The sequence below is a fragment of the Pseudochaenichthys georgianus genome, chromosome 15, assembly GCF_902827115.2.
Source record: "Pseudochaenichthys georgianus chromosome 15, fPseGeo1.2, whole genome shotgun sequence".
Lineage (NCBI taxonomy): Eukaryota > Metazoa > Chordata > Actinopteri > Perciformes > Channichthyidae > Pseudochaenichthys > Pseudochaenichthys georgianus.
In genome coordinates, this window is record NC_047517.1 from 15329794 (window position 1) to 15342719 (window position 12926).

General features: G+C 48.6%; 1 long non-coding RNA gene across 1 annotated transcript; it reads right to left on the reverse strand.

Annotated features, from left to right (window-relative positions):
* Nucleotides 1–466: 466 nt before the first annotated feature.
* Nucleotides 467–1420, reverse strand: LOC139435223 (uncharacterized). Its single transcript, XR_011644503.1, has 3 exons — nucleotides 1171–1420; nucleotides 960–1074; nucleotides 467–765 (listed from the first exon to the last, which is right to left on the reverse strand). It is a non-coding gene; the product is annotated as an uncharacterized lncRNA (long non-coding RNA).
* Nucleotides 1421–12926: the final 11506 nt, after the last annotated feature.

Sequence of the window (12926 nt, forward strand, 5' to 3'; positions counted from 1 at the left end):
CCCGTCTAACACACCATCTGACTTTCATTACATTTGACTCGAGTGTTTCCTCAACTTAATGTGTTGCTTAAAATAATACTTCTGCATACAGTATGTGACACTGTGAGTGTTGCACGGCCAGATACGGCTCAGCTGACTCAGATCAGGAGATATGTGATACATTATGAAGTGATGTGCCGCGGACTGTACTTAATGTACTCTGATCCGGTTACTTATGTTGTGGCAGATATTTAAGTAAGCTTTCTTAACGCTAATGTTATAATAGTCAGATTGCTCTGAAGATGGAGGTGATATTCTATTCATGTTCACGTTCACACAGTCAGTGATTTTTGCCGGCCGTCTTTCCTGCAACGGCAGCTTTTCTGTGTTTCCTTTCTCCTGTGACTTGATCGCTTTAAACTCCGCACACTGAGCTCTGATTGGTCAGCAGGCAGTGCTTTCACTGAGTTGAGCTCTTGGCCTGCAACCTAACCTGCTCCGGGGCAGTTTAGCCGTTCAGCATAAGTTACCATGGAGATCTAGCCCGCTAAAAAGAGAACCAGCTTCGTAGGACCGGAAAGCCGGAGTTTTCCCTGAAGTTAGCCGCGAAGAGAACATCCTGCTTCGTAGTACAGGCCTCAGGACTGACTGAAGACATGTGGAACAGAGGACAGGCATGGTTCCATGTACAGGAAACTGGAACTTTGAACAGGTGTTTTCATCTTTTCTGCCTGAAGATTCACAAGTTCTTGATCAGGTGTTTGATGTGGGCTGGCATGATCCTTTCTGCAGCGATAAATAAAGAAAACAAAGAACAAAACAATATCAACAATAAAAAAACAAATTATTACAGGAATGTTGAGACAAATAAATGTTTTTTCAGTCTTTACAATGCGGAAATGTCGGAATGTCGGAAATGACCTTCCAAAGGCTAAATTCAAACTCAATACCATAAATAACTGGGTACCAAAGTGCTTTACCTGATAGAACACGCTCCACACGGAGCAGCAACCATCCGGCTCGGCCTTTTGCTGCATATCATCTCCTCCCTCTATCTCTCTCTCTCTCTCTCTGGTGTTAGGTTCCAGTAGATCTCTACTATCCAATAAAACAGAAATTCCCCAAAAAATCATATTAAAAAAGTTAAAAACAAGGACTGGCTGTTGGCATTGAAATGGATTAGAATCTCACCTTTTTCCTGGATGTCAGGAAGGCCATGGAGTCGTTCCCTTCAAGTCCGCAACCAGTCATAGGAGTTCAAATGCAAAGCCTGAATGATGACAAGAGCGAGAGACATACATTTTACAATTATATTTTTAATTCATACCAGAGCAGTGTGTACAGGCCCTGTACGACATGCAAAGAACAGATCAAATCCCCTGACAGACTCACACACTTTGGTGATGTCCTCATCTGATAATGTTTCATTTTTTAGCAGCAAAGTAACATTACTCAAAGTATATCTCAGACCCAACTCATTTACAGTATGTTTTGCATCTCCTCAACAATGGTCTGTATAGTTGAGTAGAAAAAAACTGTCCCTACAATTTCAGGTAGATTAACACACATTTGTAAGAAAAGTTTACAATGAAGCACAAAATCCCTCTTTGTATTAAGCGAGCTGCCACAGAAAGTGCAGCTTAACATGCTAACCTTTGGTGAGCTACAGTAAAGCTAACTTCATGCTCAACACAAAACCTTTAACGTGCATTACATTGACGATTTTAAACACAACTTAACTTTCTCTACTTGTAAGATAACGTTTAGTTAACTTACCCTTAAATAACTACATCACGTTTTTCAGTGGAAACACAAACTGCAGAAAACGTTAGCTGCTAACTGTTGTTAGCTAAGACAGCTAGCTCTTAAGGGAAGTAACATAGCCTCATGGCAAACGTAAGGTTGAGTTAACGTAACGTTGTAAGAAAGCAAAACGAACCTTCGAGAAAGCGTTTACTCTCTCTCCTTAGCGGGTATTGTTGATTGTTCGAAACACGATCTCTTGATGTGCTGCCCCACACATCGTCGGTTTCATCGACCCCGGGTTACCTGGTCTAGCAAACATCCGCCTCATACGACGCACTTGTTTTGTCCATATACGCACCATTTGATCATTTTTTGGCCACAAAAACATCCCATAACCAGATGTTGAGATGGCCCCACATCCCCATACAACATATCGCTTGCCAATTATTCTTGGCGTCTTATTGCTGTGCATCCTTTGTCGTAATATTTGGCCCTTCAATGCATTCAAACGGGACTGAGCTCAGCTGTGTTCCACTCATGACGTCACCGCCGGAAATGGCCGAAGTTGATGTTTCCGGCGCAACGAACGATTGTTACTAACTGACAACTTTTGTATGCTGTTATAATCGTGATTTATTAAAAATAGATCAATAATAAAAAAATCATATGGCACATTCCACAATACAAATGCAACCTCTATCATATACTAAGCCCACTAACCGGTGCTAAAAGCATTTCGTAAGCTCTTTAAGCACTGGATGACTTATACCAACAATGTCATGAAGAATCATGATGGCGGTGGTGGCGAAGTCGATAGGGACTTGGCTTGGGAACTGGAAGGTCACCAGTTCAAGTCCCCGAAAGACCAAGTGCTACCGAGGTGTCCCTGAGCAAGGCACTGTTCCCCACATTGCTCCCCGGGCGCCGTTCAAAATGGCAGCACACTGCTCCTAACACTAGGATGGGTCAAATGCAGAGAAATAATTTCCCCATGAGGGATTAATAAAAATTCATCTTAATCTTAATCCAAGCCCTTGCTCACCACTGGAAGCAGCGGAGCTCGGCAAAAGGACCACGCCCAAAGAATGGGGAGTGGCGACATTGACCTGATGACAACTGGAGAATGTGCCAGAAGACGCCAGAAGACGCCCACGACGCCGCGGCGCAGATGGTCTCCAGGGGCACCCCTCTCAGGGCAGCCCAATATGTTGAGATGCTCCTTGTAGAGTGGCATCTCAGCCTGATGACAGGGGGGCGGCCACTGGCCCCGTAAGCCTGTGAGATGGTATCGACAACCCAGTGGGGCAGCCACTGGTTAGAGGGCATAACCTCCTTTAGTGCCGCCAGGGCAAAATCAGAGTTGCTCCTACTGCCGTATACAGGCCGTAGCCTTGATATACGCCCTTTGGGCACCCCCAGGGCACAGCAACTTCGACGTGCCGTACTCCTGAATGTCAAAGCGTGCCAGCTGGGCAGGCTGATTGAAGTGGGTTTGTGGAAGGACCCCGGGCGGGAATGCCACATTTGTCCAAAGGGCAACGCCTGAGAGTCTCACCTCGGGCATGTATTGTTTATGGAGAGGACATGCAACTCCCCGACTCGCTTCCCTGAGGCTATGGCCTCCCAGATCAGCTGAGATCTGCCCCTTCCACCGAGGTCTTCAAAACCGGCCTTAAGACCCTCTTCTTTCGGCAGGCCTTCCAATAAACTTTGAGCATGGTACACCTGGAGTACTGCCATTTTTATCGCTATCTCCGACTTTTATTTTTGTACTCTATTTTATATTTTATTTTTTGATTTATTATTATTATTATTACTACAATTGTTTGTTTAATCTCTCAAAGTGTATCAGTATCCCTTGTTGTGAAGCACTTCGAGATTTGTCTTGGCAGATGAGAAGCGCTATATAAATTAAATATATTATTATTATGGCAAGCAGAAATGCTGCCTTCGTAGGCAGCCACCTAAGCCCCACCTGGGCCAGGGGCTCGAAGGGAGGAGATGATAGGGCATCCGGCAGCAGGGGCAGGTCCCAAGCCGGAGCCCTCAGGGTGCTAGGGGGACACTGCCGTAAAGTCCCTCTCATAAAGAGGGACACCGACCTGTGGCACCCCGCCGTGGCGCCGTCGACCCGAACATGTCGGGCAGAAATCGCAGCCACATAAATTCAGAGTGGAGTGAGAACGTCCACTATCTAGAAGGGACTGTTGTCTAAGCAACGACGTACATGCTGTTCCCAAGAAACACACACATTCTTGCCCCCCAGTTGGGGTAGAAAGTGCGTGAGTGCAAGCTGCACAGCCCAAAGCTCTAGCACGTTGACCTGGCGCGCACTCTCCTGGGCAGACCGCTGACCCTGAACGGTCCTGCCCTGCCGCACTGCACCCCACCCTGAGAGACATGCACCTATAGTGATGGTCTCCTGGCGGGATGAGATGGCGCCCATGGGCACGCCTACCAGGAGATAGGCCCTGCCCCTCCAGCGTGACAGAGAGTGGAGGCAATGCTGCGACACCCTGACTTCCCTGTGCCTGTGCCACTTGGCGTCCAAGTGAAGGCTGTTCAGCCACATCTGCATGGGGCGCAACGACAGCGGGCCTAAGGGCCCAGCGGCCGAGGCAGCTGCCAGTCTGCCCAAGGGCCGGAGGAACTGAATATAAGGCACCCTCTTGCCCGGCCCACGTGGAAGTAGGCATCCCTCAAGTCCACGGTTGAGAACCACTCCACCTGTGTATATGCAATGGTCAGCATATAGAATGGCAGCACCTTCAGGAATCTGTTGATTCCTCTGAGGTCCAAGATCGGGCGAAATCCGTCGACTTTTTTGCTCACGAGAAAGTACGCCGAGTAGAACCCCCTGGGCTAAGCAGAGGGTCTTACTGGCTTGATTGCATCCTTGGACAGAAGGACAGACAACTCTTGGCCCAGAGCTAGGGCCCCTGCCGGATCGCCGACAACTGTCAATTAGACCCAGCCGAAGGCTAGGGGCCGGAGCTGCGGTCCGTACCCCTGGGTTAAGGTGAAAACCACCCAAGGGACGGAAGTACAGACCACCCAGTAACTGAGCTGCTGCTGGGAAAGCAGCCGACAACCCCCCCCGGGATTTCAGGGCCCAGCCCCCCGGACCCTGGAGCCTCTTGGGGGGCTCCGGTAAGGCTCTGGGCCGCCTGGAAGGTCATTGGGAGGCGGTTGAGTGGGCCGCTAAGACCTCTGCAGAACACCCCTGTAATCCGGCGGCTGAGTGCGGCTGCTAGAGCGGCCCCTGGGCCTGCTGGGAGTGGACACAGGTCTGCAAAGACCCGAGTGCTGCTGCCTGGTCTGCCTAGCTTGGGCGGCACGCTCCAGTGCCTCCAGGGCAGCTGACCTAAACAGCTCGACTGGTACGCTACGGAGGACTCTCCTACATGCCTCAGTTAGTGGTGACTGGGCCAGCGAAACCTGGCAACGAGTCTGTACCAGCGACGAGGCGTCCTCATACAGAGGTGCGTCAACCGAAGGAGGTGCGTCAACCGAAGGAGGGGCGCCAACCGAAGGAGGGGGGGGGGGACGGGGGCGGACAGGCGGCCCGCTAGCAGCCCCTATACCGGGCCCAGGCTGAAGGGCCAAGAGGCGACTTCATCATGCCCCTATCGGCAGCTAGCCGATCCACTTTAGAGGACAGCCTGTTTCTAGTCCTTCTATTGGGGGGAGCACACATAGCCATCGCTCCCTCAAGTCGCCGGGAACGACCGAATTGATCTGGAGGAGGACGTGACAAGGAGAGGTGTCTGTTGGCTGCTGCCAGACGTTCCACCTCAGTGATTCTAGCCACTCTGAGCGCCCGAGGCATGCAGCTACAGCTCATGCAGGCGTTTACCGTGAGAACCTCCCTCAGATGCTCGAATTTCGTCCCCACTGACCGCCAGAGGCGGCCGAGTCAGGAGGGGCAGCGGTCATGGCCATCCTCGGGCTCAAGAGAAGCCATACAGGCGCTACATGAATGAACCATTCTTTAGGTAGCCAGATGCAGCGTAGCCGGGAGCGGGTGCGGGAACACAGCCTTCACCAGCTACCTGCTTAATGGAAAGAGTAGAGCGTTGCTGCTACTCGCCGAACAGAAAGAGGGATGTAATTACACCCACGTTACCGGCAGAGGGAGCGGGAGCGAGAGCACTGCCTTCACCTGGCTGGATTAATAAACACGGCAGTTCAGCGTCTACCAGGAGCGGGGGCGAGAACACTGCCGACTGAGTTAGAGACGAATGCCAGATGCAGCATAACCGGGAGCGGGTGCGGGAACACAGCCTGCACCAGCTACCTGCTTAACGGAAAAACAGGGCAGTTCCGCGTCTACCAGGAGCGGGGGCGAGAACACTACCTTCACTGGTTGAGTTAGAGACGAATGCCAGATGCAGCAGGTGCGGGAACACAGCCTTCACCAGCTACCCGCTTAACGGAAAAACGAGGTCGTTTAGCGTCTACCAGGAGTGGGGGCCAGAACTGCCTTCACTGGTTGAGTTAGAGACGAACGCCAGATGCAGCGTAACCGGGAGCAGGTGTGGGAACACAGCCTTCACCGGCTACCTGCTTGACGGAAAAACGAGGCAGTTCAGCGTCTACCAGGAGCGGGGGCGAGAACACTGCCTTCACTGGTTGAGTTAGAGACGAATGCCAGATGCAGCGTAACCGGGAGCGGGTGCGGGAACACAGCCTTCACCAGCTACCTGCTGAACGGGAAGAGTAGAGCGGTGCTACTACTCGCCGAACAGAAAAAGGGATGTAGCTACATCCGCAATACCGGTAGAGGGAGCGGGAGCGAGAGCACTGCCTTCACCTCGATGGGTAAAATAAAGAAGCTTAACAGTATACGCAAGACGTTAGCCGAGCGGCTGCTGCTAACGATCAAGCGAGATCAAGTCAAATAACACACATGTTTAAGACCAGATAACTAGCTTCTAAAGAAGAGAACAGCACAGAGCCGTAGTTAGAGCAGTAACCATGGCCAGGGCTCACACGGCATATAACCGTAGTTACAGTAGTAACTATGGCCAGTACTTACACGGCTGAGAACCGTAGTTACAGTCGTAACTATGGCCAGTACTTACACAGCATAGAGCCGTAGTTACAGTAGTAACTCTGGCCAGTACTTGCACTGCTTGGACCGTAGTTACAGTAGTAACTATGGCCAGTACTTACATGGCTTAGAACCGTAGTTACAGTAGTAACTATGGCCAGTACTTACACAGCATAGAGCCGTAGTTACGGTATTGACTATGGCCAGTACTTGCACGGCTTGGAACCGTAGTTACAGTAGTAACTATGGCCAGTACTTACAGCTTAAACCCGTAGTTACAGTAGTAACTACGGCCAGTACTTACACAGCCTAGAGCCGTAGTTACGGTATTGACTATGGCCAGTACTTACACTGCTTGGAACCGTAGTTACAGTAGTAATTATGGCCAGTACTTACGGCTTAGAACCTTAGTTACAGTAGTAACTGTGGCCGGTGCCTAAAAGTGTCAGCCAAACGGCTGCCCACTAGACAATATAATATTGGGAGGATAAAATCCTACTTAATGGCCATACATGCAGACCACACAGCACACACAGTGAAGATTGTTCTCTGCATATCGTCCTAGTGCTAGGAGTCTAGTACTAGGAGCAGTAAATACAACGATATAGCGCTACTGCAACCATACCATGCGTTTACCGGGAGTGGGAGCGAGTTAAATAATGAAACTTAACAGTATATGCAAGGTGTTGCAAGTATATGCAAGGCTGCTGCTAACAATCAAGCAACCAAGTCAGAACACAATGTTAAGACCAGATAATTAGCTTCTAAGAAAGAGAACAGCCCGCATAGAACCGTAGGCCATGGTTACAGTAGTAACCGCACATGCAGAGCACACAGCACCCGCAGTGAAGATGTTCTCTGCATATCATCCTAGTGCTAGGAGTCTAGTACTAGGAGCAGTAATACAACGATCTAGCGCTACTGCAATCAAACCCTACGTTACCGGGAGCGGGAGCACTGCCCTGAGTTAATAGTTAAGCTCAACAGCAAGGTGTTAGCCAAGCGGCTGCTGCTAACAATCAAGCAACCAAGTCAGAACACAAATGTTAAGACCAGATAATAGCTTCTAAGAAATAGAAAGGACTTACCTTACTCTCTGCATCTAAACGAAAAACGGGTTTAAAGTATGACACTAGTAAATTGAATGAGGGACACAGCCAAAGCTGGGACTCAAATGCCAATGATAGCTCGGGCACAACGCCACAAGCAGAACTTTCAAAAGAGCATAAGGGCAACTTTATGGGAGAGGAAGCGGGAACACTGTCGTCACCAGAAAGTCTAAGCCAAACAAAAAATAAGACAGCAATCAGGACAACTTGGCTGGGAGAGGGTGCGGGAACACAGCCATCACCAGCAACACGCGGACACAAACCTGTCTGTCGAGGCTCTGCACAGCGCACAGCCGGCCACAGCTCCTGGAGGACGCGTTTACGACCCGTAGCTCCGACTGTCAGTCGCGAAGCTGCACGCGGCCAGCTGCTTGCAGAGAAATCCCTCAGATCAAACGTTCAAACCTGAACGCTGTAGGCTACAAAAATGTAGCCACGGTACCCTCGCGCAGCGAGAAGATGAAAGGAACGGATCCTCTGACGACACCGGCTGATATAGCCGGTGTCACGTGGGTCACAGGTGACTTTGTTGTTATTGGTACTCGAGCTGCGCATGCGCGCGATGGACATATCCAGTGCTTAAAGCACTGCCTCTGGCGGTCAGTAATAGAACACCAGCGATACTTAGCTCACAGTGCCTCCTCTTTGCCACCCTCGTGACTCCAGCAGGACTCTATTGTCTTTGTCAGTCTTCGTCTGTCTGACGCTCCAGGAAAGTGCTACCTAAAATGGACACCTGATTGCTGAGTTCTCACAGCTGTGGGGCCATGTCCCTTTAATTAGTTAACTCTCTGCAGCTGGTGGCCCTCAAAAGGAAATCTGAACTGGCTCCCTCCTGAGTTGTTATTGTGTCTTTTCAGTGGCCCAATGGTTTTACAATTACATTAAACCCTAAGTTATAAAGATATGAGTTGAACCCTTAATACAGTTACACCTACTCAATAAAGCTCTTAGTATTCTACAAATGTTTAAATCAAAGTTAACCCTAGCAGTCAGTTAGTTCAGTTTTAAGGTTTCAGTCAAATTACTTGTCCCAAGTTTCTGCCTGACAGATACTGTAGCGGTTTTGAGATTTAAAATCACAATTTCAGTCAGATCAACTACAGAGCATTTATACAGAGTACACACACTGAAACAGAGAAGTCTAAAAACAGAATGTTACTCACACAATTCTAGAAGTCACCAGTTGTTATCCTGTCAAAATCGAGGTGCCACTGTATATTTATATATATATATTTATATACATATATACAATTTCAGAATCAAATAGAGCACTCTCATAATAACGTAACACTATCGGAGACTGGATATATCCCCCCCCCCTCTCTCTGGTCGCTACAATGAGGAAAATAAATTACGAGCCAAAAGTTTTATTTACTATTAGCTATTAAAAGTAAGCAGAGGACACCAAACCAACTGAGACCTGTCTGTCCGCTGCATCTACGCACTGTATACACACACACCTATACACTGTACCACACACCTACACCACACACACACACACACACACACACACACACACACACACACACACACACACACACACACACACACACACGCACATACAGTTCCTAAACAGGCTACAGCCGTTGTGTATTTTATTATGTGAAGCACTAAATGGTTTTAGAAATTTTAAAAATATCGACTCTTTGTAGATATCTACTAAAGCAAATAAAAAGAGTATAGGCCTGTTATACTGAGTGATATATATTATACACACTGCTCTGCTTTCTGCACGGACCTCACAGCTGTACTCACTGTAAACATCGCGTCGCTATGAAAGCAGTTAATACAATAATATCCAGGGGATGCATGCAGAGCTGTCATTGGCTGAGATAAGTCCGGCCGTGCGTCACATCTCTGTTGCCAGAAATGCATCCACGAAGGAGCCGTGGAGGACCCATCAGTGTATCCTCAGTTATAGCTCCTTCAGAGAGCCTCCTCGACGCTCGATCCTCGGTCCTCGAAGTGCATTTAGAGAAATGAGGGTTGCGTTCCGATAATCCAAAAATTAGCTCCTAAGTTCTAACCCTATCTCCTATTCCTTGACCTCTGAGTGAAACGTCACGGGGTTAAGGGATAGTGGATAGGAGAATTCAAAAGGACTTAGGAGAAGAGACTGCGGTACTTTAGATAATCCAAATGCACTTTCACTATCCGACGTGTTTATGATGCGCCAGCGGACCATTGTGTGTGTCTGCTGCTGTGGGGAAACTATGGAAACTACAGTTTTCTATACAGCGGACTACAACATGGATGGATACACATTTCCAGATTTCAACATGATTTCTGTTTTCTCAACAACAGGAATTCAGAAAATTGCTAGCATTTCCCCTGTGTGTGCTTCCTTAATGTCCCTTATGCGGCCTGTGTTGAATTGTCACTGCACAGCTGCTTTTAACCCATCAGATGACTATGTGCTATCAGTAAGAGGTTTTTGCAACAGCTCAGATCAGTTGGAATGTGAGCAGTTTCTATTTTTAGGACCCCAGGGGTGCGCATTGCCCCTGAGGCTCACAACCACACAGCAGGCTCTTTATGCTGCAGACACGATCCCTCACCTCACACTAGCGGTCACTTTAGGAAGTGAACCTGAGGAAGTGGGGGCCATGACAGCCCACTGCCATGCTCTGCTGGAAGCTGCAAAAGCTTCTCTCCCTCACACACATCATCTAATTAACCTCGGAGAAGAACATTACATGCTGCATCTCTCTGAGCAACTTTCTCTCCCTCAAAGCACATTTCTTCATTTACAGCCACCTGCACTCACACAATATGGACCCCCATCAGATTTTTCTGAGGTTCCGGCCACATTATGGGCTAAACACAAGAATCATGTGGGGTTTGTTTGCTCAGCCCCTCCACACAGTGTCACACTTAAGGCCAATGCCAGATTGCCAGCTATCAGACAGTACAATTTACCCCATAGAGCCATTTTGGGAATTGAAGGAGTCATCCAATCTCTGCTCGATCAGGGCGTATTAATCTACACGACCAGCCCGTGTAATACCCCAATTCTGCCCATACCAAAACACAATCGCCCTGATGAGTGGCGTTTTGTCCAAGATTTGCAAGCTATTAACGCTATTGTCATTCCGACCGCTCCTATAGTGCCTGACACTAATTCGATTCTTGCATCATTGCCGCCAGATTCAAAATATTATACAGTTATTGATTTGTGTTCAGCATTTTTCTCTGTTCCTCTGCATCCAGACAGCCAGTATCTGTTTGCATTTACTTTTAAAGGTAAACAAATCACATACACGCGCCTCCCACAGGGGTATGTTGAATCGCCTACTGTGTACGCAGCAGCGGTTAAGAGAGATCTGGACACTTTGGTCCTTACAGGAGGTAGTACCTTGCTTCAGTACGCAGATGACCTGTTGTTAGCTTCTCCCAACATGGACGCATGTCGCATCGACTCCATTCTGCTCATGAAAAGACTTTCTGAATGTGGACACAGAGCATCCCTGGCTAAGTTGCAGTACTGCCAGACTGAGGTCACATACCTGGGTCACATTCTAAGGGATGGACACCGACTCCTCTCGCCAGCAAGGATTTGTCTTTTGAACAAAGTGGCACCACCCCGCACAAAGAAAGACATGCTGTCTTTTTTGGGCATGGCAAATTATTGCAGACATTGGATATACGAGTACGCTGCTATGGACTCTGTCCTGCGTGCTGCCACTCTGCAGGCTGCTCCTAACATTGTTCAATGGTCTGAGGACATGCACACAGCTTTTCAGGACTTAAAGCGAGCCCTGACATCAGCTCCTGCCCTGGGGCTCCCTGATTACCATCAGCCGTTTCACCTGCACGTCCATGAAAAGGGGGGCTTTGCAACGGGCATCTTGGTACAGAAGCATGGCTCTAATTTCCAGCCTGTTGCATACTACTCATCTCGACTCTCCCCTGTGGTGCTCGGTATGCCTTCTTGCCTGCGGGCAGTGGCCGCAGTTGCAATTGTTATCAAACAATCCTCTCCTATTGTACTGGCCAGTGACTGTGTAGTACATGTCCCACATGCAGTTTTGCATATTCTGAACACCTCTGCTACTCAGCATATGACAGCAGCAAGGCGATCTGGTTATGAAGCAGGTTCTGGTCCAGGCTCTCGTCACCTCACGCCTAGACTACTGCAACTCCCTCCTGGCTGGTCTGCCTGCATGTGCCATCCGACCTCTGCAGCTCATTCAGAATGCAGCGGCTCGTCTGGTCTTCAACCTTCCTAAATATTCCCACACCACTCCGCTCCTCCGCTCCCTTCACTGGCTTCCGGTAACTGCTAGAATTCAATTCAAGACACTGGTACTTGCGTACCATGCTGCGAATGGATCTGGCCCTTCCTCCATCCAGGACATGGTTAAACCGTACACCCCAGCGAGTGCACTTCGCTCTGCATCAGCCAAACGACTCGCTGCACCCTCGCTGCGAGGGGGACCCAAGTTCCCATCAGCAAAAACACGTGGGTTTGCTATCCTGGCTCCAAAATGGTGGAATGAGCTCCCCATTGAAATCAGGACAGCAGAAAGCTTACACAGTACACCTTCCAACGCAGACTGAAAACTCATCTCTTTCGACTCCACTTCGAGCGATAGAATGACTAACAAAGAACTGATAACAGAGCACTTATATACTAATAAAGGTGGCTTATCTAAAGCCAGTTGAGCAGCACTTGAAATGATTGGCTCTATGAAACCTGATGTACTTATATGATTCTGTTTTCCTCAAGGTTGTGTCTTCCTGGTCGAATGTACTTATTGTAAGTCGCTTTGGATAAAAGCGTCAGCTAAATGCAATGTAATGTAATGTAATGAAGCAATAATTCTTTCAATCCCACACATCACACTTAAACGCTCCCCCCCTCTAAACCCAGCTACGCTGGTGCCAATTCCAGATTTTGAAATAACACATGACTGCGTCACAACGATTGACATGTCTTCTTCCCCCAGAACTGATATGTTGCAAACTCCTATCCCTAATTCAGATATGATTCTATACACAGACGGGTCTGCAAGCAGGCCGTCTGACACATTACA